General features: G+C 45.1%; 1 non-coding gene across 1 annotated transcript; it reads right to left on the bottom strand.

Annotated features, from left to right (window-relative positions):
* Nucleotides 1–207: 207 nt before the first annotated feature.
* TRNAI-GAU (transfer RNA isoleucine (anticodon GAU)) lies at nt 208–281 on the bottom strand. Its single transcript has one exon. It is a non-coding gene; the product is annotated as a tRNA-Ile (tRNA).
* Nucleotides 282–8,670: the final 8,389 nt, after the last annotated feature.

The following is an 8,670-nucleotide window of genomic DNA, read 5'->3' on the forward strand; positions in this document are numbered from 1 at the left end:
CACGCGACCGTTTACTGCTCGCTCCGTCTGTGGGCCGGCCCACTTCGCGCTGCCAGCAGGCGCCGGTTCGCTTCCCCGGCGCCGAACGCGCCGAATAGGATCGTTTGCTGGGCTATCCGTTTTGGGCCGTACGGGCTATATATATATATATATATATATAGTATATATACAAGAAAGGAAAGCATAATCGCAATTAAGAAAAAGAATTAGTCCCGACGGGGCTTGAACCCGTGACTTCTGGTACATCGGACCAGCGCTCTAACCAGCTGAGCTACAGGACTTAATTGCTTTCTAGATAGTCCTTTTTTATTAAAATAATAGACAGCTTTTTTGATACTTCAATAATTGAGAATACCGAAGAACGGCGAAATCAAGACGCGTGAGAGTTAGGCTCCATTTATCTTAATATCCACTCTCACGGCCATCAATTTATCGAGAAACAAGAACCTAGGCAAGCTTCGAGCTCTCACAACTATTAGGGACATCCGGCCGTCCATCTCGATTCCTTGATGCACTTTCGGCCATTGGATCGCGCGCTTGGAAGGCCTAGGCCGTCGGACCGAACACAAGCACTATTGCAATGAATGCTTTCTGGATTAGTGATTTTTATTTTCTTCTTGTGGAGGAGATTCTCAGATTTACTAGGTTCCAAAGAAGAGATTTTTCTTTGTCTTTCTTTCTTTGTTTGTACCTTGCTTGACTTGACACACAACAGCCTCGTGTGTGTTGCCGTCGCCATCGTCCCGCCCCAACGGGTGTCTCTGCCGCCGCCGCCGCATCCTCTCGCTGGTCTTCTCGCATTTGTCCTTGCACCGACGCCAGCCATACGTGCCGTGCACATGGTCTCGTGCACCGACGCCTGTCCTGATCATCTTGCACGGGTAGTCAAGCCAAATAGCCGTCAATTTACCTAGCTAGCTAGTAAACCCATGCACGCATGGGATTTCTATCATAGCATGTACGTGAGCTATGTCCATGCATAGCTCTTTGCATGTACACGTACATCCACTTGCTCGTTAAGTGAGGCTCATTAGATGATGCATGTGTAGATATAATTAAATAATGCTCCACCCATCTTGATGACCCTCTGATGAAAAATCCACGTATTGTCCAATGTTATGTATACATGCTTGTATGTATATATTGGTGCCATATTTTTATATATGATAAGTACAAAATTACGACAAAGTCTCATTGAACAATATTGAATTATCTTGATTGAGAAATCAAATAAAAGAATACATAGTGATGTATAAGGTTCGATGAAAAACCGAGGGAGCGGTGGATAATTATGCTTCATTAAAGATTAGGAAAATATTATTTACTTAGCATAAAATCTGAAGTATTTGAATAGTTCAAAGGAATTTAAGAATATATTATTTGAAGAGTTCAAATATTTTTTAGTGAAGATAAGGATCATTATGACAAAAGATAAAGTGATTCTTCAGTATTGAAGAAAATTATCTGAGTCATAAGTTTAGGAAAACACTCGAATAATTGTGGAATTATTTTATTACCAATATGCTTTTATAAAATTTGGGGTATAATTGAAACGATAAGATATACACTAAACAGAGCACCGCATATTAGCCTTGCTAATAGAAACCATATAACTTATGGAGTTTATAAACCAGATAAATGTTGAATTATAGGATATCTCAGAAACATGACTTGAATTCCTTCCATCGAAATGTTCAAAAGGCAAAGTGTTTGTCACCGATGAATATTTTTTCAAGAAAGTGTTTTCTTGTCAAAGAAATGAGTGGGAGGATACTAGAACTTGGAAAGGATTATTGAATCTCTAGTGGTAATAAGTAGGATTAACAAACCGGAAGTTGTTCTGTTAGATTGTCTTCAAAATAAACCGTAAGTTATGGATATAGAAACCCTAAAACTTGTAACAGGATTATGCAAATCAGGAAAATCGTTGAATTTTCTGAAATTTCACGATGAGATATTCATCTTAGAAGAAGATGAACTATCACACTGACAAGTGGAAAGCTTTGTTTCAATTGGCCACTCCGCCCCACGAGACGGGAGCAACATCCGGCCATTGTCATATTCATCTGCAGTTGGAACCAGTGGCCGGAGAAAATAAAATAACAAAATTGTTTAGCTACGAACATTTCTCGGAAAGGTATGATAATTTCCCAGATGCACTGTTGGCCCAATGGGAGAATTTGCATGTAGCTTAGTCTGTCGCCGCACTCCGCAAAAACCTTGCCTGACTTGTCAACATGCCTGGCTCAATGGAGCGGTGCCAATATTGGTAACAAGTGCACAGAGATTATGAAACTACAAAAGGCACTAGCAATTTTGCAAGGAGACACCCAACGTTCTGACTCGTTACATGTAGAGATAAAAATTTCGCAACACCTGGTCAAGCTTTATCATATGGAGGAGATACTGTAAATACAACGTTCACGGGTGGACTGGTTGCGTGAGGGGGACAAAAATACCAAGTACTTCGAGAGGCCAACGAGCATGCGACATAGAAAAAACAAAATAAAACACTTAGAGAGGGAAGACGGCTCACTAGCACAAGACCCACGGAGATGGCATCTATGGTGAATTCTTTTTACCAAAACCTTTTCACAGCAGAAGGTCTTTCGGGTGTGCAAGATGTTCTTGATAGCGTTCTGGTCAAGGTTACTCACGAGATGAATTCTATGTTGACTGATTCATACACTAATGAGGAAGTGAAAACATCTCTTTTTCAGATATTTCCAACAAAGGCGCCCAAAACAGATGGCTTCCCCGCACACTTCATTCCATGTCATTGCACTAGTAGAAAAAGGGCCTACAGTCCCGGTTCGTAAGGGCCTTTAGTCCCGGTTCTTGAACCGGGACTAAAGTGTCGGTACTAATACCTCCCCCCTTTAGTCCCGGTTCAATCCAGAACCGGGACTAAAGCCCCTCCACGTGGGCAGTGCGCAGAGCCCAGGCAGGAGACCCTTTGGTCCCGGTTGGTGGCACCAACCGGGACCAATAGGCATCCACGCGTCAGCATTTCTCTGGCTGGGGTTTTAGTTTTTTTTGAAGGGGGGGGTGGGGGTTTTGGGGGGTTAATTTAGGTGTTTCATATATTGTGTTAGCTAGCTATGATTAATAGAGAGAAGTGTCCTCTCTTATGTCCGTGCTTGGTCGACGCTACGTACTATACATACGTATAGAGAGGACTAGACACGCTGGCTAGCTAGTAAGCAAACGAAGGAAACAGAAGATCGTCATGAACATATATGCATACAGAGAGAAGTGATATCGACCACCTCTCCTACTCCGAGAGATTGGTCGAACAACAAGTTCTCGTATATCTATCTGACACTACCGGCTACATATATACAGTAATTATCTCTTACAAATATAATCATACGGACTCAGGTTTAACATAGAATTCTCCGTCTTCAGGGATCACGTGGTCAAGATAGAATGCCGTCAATTCCTCTTGAATTCCTCGCATGCGAGCTGGTGCTAGGAGTTCATCCCGCTTCTGAAACATCTAATTTAAAGAAGGGGGTCAATACATATATATATGAATGAATGAAACTCAACACAAATGATGGTAATAAAATAAAATTGTGAATGTTGTTATTTACGTACTTCATATTGTTCCTCAGTGTAGCCCCGCTCACAGGTCGTGTGGCGGATGGACTCGCAAACATAGTATGCACAGAAATCATTCCCTTGTTCCTGCCACAACCACTTTACAAGAAATAGAGGTTAATCAAACTAATAAGCAAGAATGCCAAATGGTATTGATGAAACTAGCGCTTGAATGACTAGTAGATGCACTTAAAATGCTACTATAGCTAGTACTTACTTTCGGGTGTCTAAATTGCAGCTCCTTCGGCAGTCCCGGAGCTTTTCTGGTGAATTTTCTCCAAACCCTGCCGGACAAAGAAAACAATTACTTGATATATCAGGAAATGAACAAAGTTGCTGATATGGTGGATAATGATCGATTTAACTTACTTCTCGAGTATTTGAGTCATGTCTGCATAGTCCTCGGGATCTTTTCGTCTTGAGTCTAAGACAGTTACTAGTCCCTGCTCAAGCTTAATATGTAGGAGAATATAGTGGAAACTGCACACGCATGCATAACTCATCAATTACATTACTATAACCTTGACTAATATATAAGGGAAACCGAATACGCACAAGACAGTAACACTCACTTGAAGTTGTAAGGAAAGAGTATTATATCTTTGTTTTGATTTATTATCAACGATTGTAGCATGCTGGCCTCGGTTTCTGCGGCATGAAATTTAACCTGAGTTGCATCTATGAGATATGTGTTAATGAACCCAATATCACCGACTTGTCTTTTCTTCAATTCGACGATCTTCAATCTGCATAATATAGTGAGGATGATTATAAATACATGCAATGAAAGAGCTAAGCTATATAGAGAAACTTAATGACAGAAGAAGTACTACTTACAGACAGTAGCAGGCGACCGTTGTTTTATCGAAGGCCAATTGATTGAAAAACTGATAGAACTCCTCAAATGGAACAGGCAACAGATCAATTCCAACGAGGTCATGCTCCTTTTTAACTTTCAAATACAAAGTACTCCTCCCCCCAGAGTCTCTGCAGATTTTCAAGTACCAATCATGCAATCTTCGCATCATCATTGATAGAGATCTTTCATCTTTGACGAGAGGCTTCCCGTACTCGTATCTTTGTATCTGCATCTCCATGGGTTCATAATGTACTTCATCGGGCAGGTAATCTGCAAGATTGCTATAACCGGGCACCATCCTCGGATCATTAGCGACGTTGTGGCTAGGCACCTTGAGCGGGGGGCATGATTTCTTCGCTTGTTTGCCGAGCTGGGCAATTTGTTTCCCAGCTCGCCGTTCTTTCAGCCTTTGATCACTGACAGTACTTCCCGACCGCTCCGTTTCGGCAAATTCCTTTCCAATAATGCGGTCATAGTTTCCTTTCGGCGGATCAGACTTCGGTGGTTTTGTCAGGGCAGCCAGAGTGCGCTTCACTTTCACCCGATCTACCTTCTCCTCCGGAGGTGGATGTTTCTTTGCTTTCACCCCTTCAAAGAATTTCCTCACTTCTTCTCGTGCGATCTCGGCGTTCTCCTCCTGGGTCCTCTCGTATGGTAACTTCTCTGGAGTCTTCAGAGAAGGACCGAATCTGTATGTCCTCCCACCTCTGGTTGTACTGCTAGACGCCGACCGAGCAGACGAAGCGGTTGTCTTCTTTACTTGCTTAAGAGGCGGAGGAGAAGGACTACGACCCGCCGGAGCAGCTGGAGCGGCGGCAGGTCTCTTCCGCCCTTGCTGACGAGGTGGAGAAGGAGGAGGCTGGCTACTCGGGCGCGTCGGCGCAGGCGGAGACGGAGGCGGAGTGCCGCCACGCGCCGGAGAAGGAGCCGGCCGAGGGCCCTGATCGTCACTCGCCGGAGGAGGAGACGGTGGAGGAGGTGGAGTGCCCTGACTCGCCGGAGGAGGAGGAGGAGGCGGAGGCGTCCAGTTCGGAAGGTTGATGAGGTCCTTCCGCCATAGGCATGGAGTCTTCAGAGCAGACCCCAGCCGAGTCTCCCCTTCACCGGTAGGTTGGTCAAGCTGGAGGTCCTCAAATCCCTCCATTATCTCATCCACCATCACCCTAGCATATCCTTCTGGAATCGGCCGGCAGTGAAAAGTTGCGCCGGGTTCAGTAGGATAAACAGAGCCAACAGCCGCCTTGACCTTCAAATTCATCCATTGCGTCATAAGGTGGCAATTTTGAGACTCCGTTATAGCATCCACAGGATAGCTGGCAGGAGCCGTCAAGGCATGCTCCAGCTGAAGCAGCTCGGTGGAAGCCACGCTGCTTCTGCGCTGAGATGGCGGGGTAGCTTCGGGGGAGGCTTCGGCAGTACGTTTGCTGCGATTTGCTTCTCGTTCCTCTATCGCTTGTACCCTTGCGTGCAGCGCCTGCAGTTCGGTCTGCTGCACTTTTTTCCTCCTCTCATGGGATTTGTAACCGCCTGCGTCCGGAAACCCAACCTTCCACGGAACGGAGCCTGGCGTGCCTCGTGTCCGCCCAGGGTGCTCAGGATTCCCGAGGGCCATTGTGAGCTCGTCATGCTCTCTGTCTGGAAAGAACGTCCCTTCCTGCGCTGCTTCGATATACTGCTTAAGCTTACTAACTGGTATGTCCATTTGTTCGTTCGTCCAAATGCACTTCCCTGTTTCAGGGTCCAAGGTTCCGCCAGCCCCGAAGAACCAAGTTTGGCAACGGTCTGGCCAGTTATTTGTCTCTGGTTCGATCCCTTTATGAACCAGATCATTCTCAATCCTTGGACCACTTAGGCCGCGCTACGAGGTAGCCACCTGACCCCGTGCGATAGTGAAGCTTCTTCTTCGCAGCATTTTGCTCGTTTGTCGCCGACATCTTCTGACTCTTTTCCGATGTCTTGTAGGCCACAAATGCGGGCCAGTGATCTCTGATCTTCTCATATCTGCCCTTCAATTCTGGTGTCTCTTTTTTATCGACAAACCTATTCAGCTCTTTCTTCCACCTCCTGAATAGATCTGCCATCCTCTTCAGAGCAAAAGACTTGATTAATTTCTCTTTAATTGGGTTCTCTGGATTATCCTCTGGCGGTAGGGTGAAATTTGACTTTAGCTCAGTCCAAAGATCATTTTCTGCATATCATTGACATAAGACACCTCAGGGTCTTCTGTAGACGGCTTAAACCATTGCTGGATGCTTATCGGGATCTTGTCCCTAACCAGAACCCCGCACTGAGCAACAAATGCGCTCTTTGTCCGGAGGGGTTCAATAGGTTGGCTGTCCGGCGCGATTGCTGTGATCTCAAGCTTTTCATCCGAGCTCAACTTTTTCTTCGGGCCTCGTCTCTTTACCGAAGTTGTGCTTGATCCGGAGGGCTAGAAAAAAGAACAATGACTTAATTAATATGTGTACATACCAAAACAATGAATGCATCAATCAGCTAGTCAGCATAGGCTTAACTAATATATATACCTGGCCGGACTCGGTTCAGTCACCGGAGCCGTCATCACGGTCTCCTTCTTGCACCAGCATTGGGTCACCGGAGCCGTCCTCATGTTCTTCTTCTTGCACCGGCATTAGGTCACCGTAGCCATCTTGTTCACCCTCTCCTTCCAGACCATCGGTTTCGTTGAGATAGTACGAGACGGCATCACTTCCTTGTGCGATTATCTCCCTCAACAACGCTTCTTTTGTTGCTTCGTCTAGGGCGGTGTCCATAATTTCTACAAATATTTACAACATGGCAACTATTATTCAAACATGACAGATGGATATATTAGTGCCAAACGTAGAACTAGCTACCTAATCATAGTAAGCTATCGGGAGGGGGTATATATCGACAACGGTGACACTACACCCTCGTTCCCGATAAAAAAAGAGGAAGAAGAAGAAAAAAAAGAGGAGAAGAAAGAATAGAGGAGAAGAACCCTTGAACCCTCGACCCCTAGACGACCCTCTTCTTCCTCTCATGTTCGAGAGGATCGCCGAGGGGTCGGGAGGTTGCCTAGTGTCAAAGGATTCAACAAAACCATGTCTTCATCATTAGGCGAAAGTAACATGTGCATGATGGTACGAAGCTCTTCAAAGTTGTTCTGGAACGGACTCCCAGATAGGATAATTCGCTTTTTGGTACAAAGTTCAGCAAGAGCCTTCCGAATATCACTATTTGGAAGGCCTTTGCTGAATTGGTACCAAAAGGCGGATTATTCTATCCGGGACTTCATTCCAAAACAACTTTGGAGAACTTCGTACCAACATGCCCTGGTTACTTCGGGCTAATGATGAAGGCATGGATTTCTTCAATACTTTGACACTAGGAAACCTCTCTCGACCCCTCGGCGATCCTCGACCCCTGGAACCCTCGACGCCCCTTGAACCCTCGACCCCTCGACGATCCTCTTCTTCCTCTCATGTTCGAGAGGATCGCCGAGGGGTCGGGAGGTTGCCTAGTGTCAAAGGATTCAACAAAACCATGTCTTCATCATTAGGCAAAAGTAACATGTGCATGATGGTACGAAGCTCTTCAAAGTTGTTCTGGAACGGACTCCCAGATAGGATAATTCGCTTTTTGGTACAAAGTTCAGCAAGAGCCTTCCGAATATCACTATTTGGAAGGCCTTTGCTGAATTGGTACCAAAAGGCGGATTATTCTATCCGGGACTCCATTCCAAAACAACTTTGCAGAACTTCATACCAACATGCCCTGGTTACTTCCGGCTAATGATGAAGGCATGGATTTCTTCAATACTTTGACACTAGGAGAAGAAGAAAGGAATAGCTAGAGGAGAAGATCGAAGAAAAAAAAGAAAAAAAAAGAGGAGAAGAATAAAGGAATAGTGGAGAAGAAGAGAAAATAGAATATATTGTATTTTCTCTTCTTCTCCACTATTCCTTTCTTCTTCTCCTCTTCTTTTTCTTCTTTTTTCTTCTTCTTATTTATTTCTCCTCTTCTTTTCGGTAGAGGAAACCCTAAATAGCTAGCAAGTATCGTGGGTGTGAGATACATGTGGCCTTCGGTGTCGGACACTACATCCACGTCCCACAAGTGACGTGGGCGTCGAAGCCCGCGCCACTTGTGGGATGTGGATGTAGTGTCCGACACCGACGGTACATGTATCTCACACCGACGATACTTTCTATTTAGGGTTTCTC

The sequence above is a fragment of the Triticum aestivum genome, chromosome 6A, assembly GCF_018294505.1.
Source record: "Triticum aestivum cultivar Chinese Spring chromosome 6A, IWGSC CS RefSeq v2.1, whole genome shotgun sequence".
In the NCBI taxonomy this organism is placed as follows: Eukaryota; Viridiplantae; Streptophyta; class Magnoliopsida; order Poales; family Poaceae; genus Triticum; species Triticum aestivum.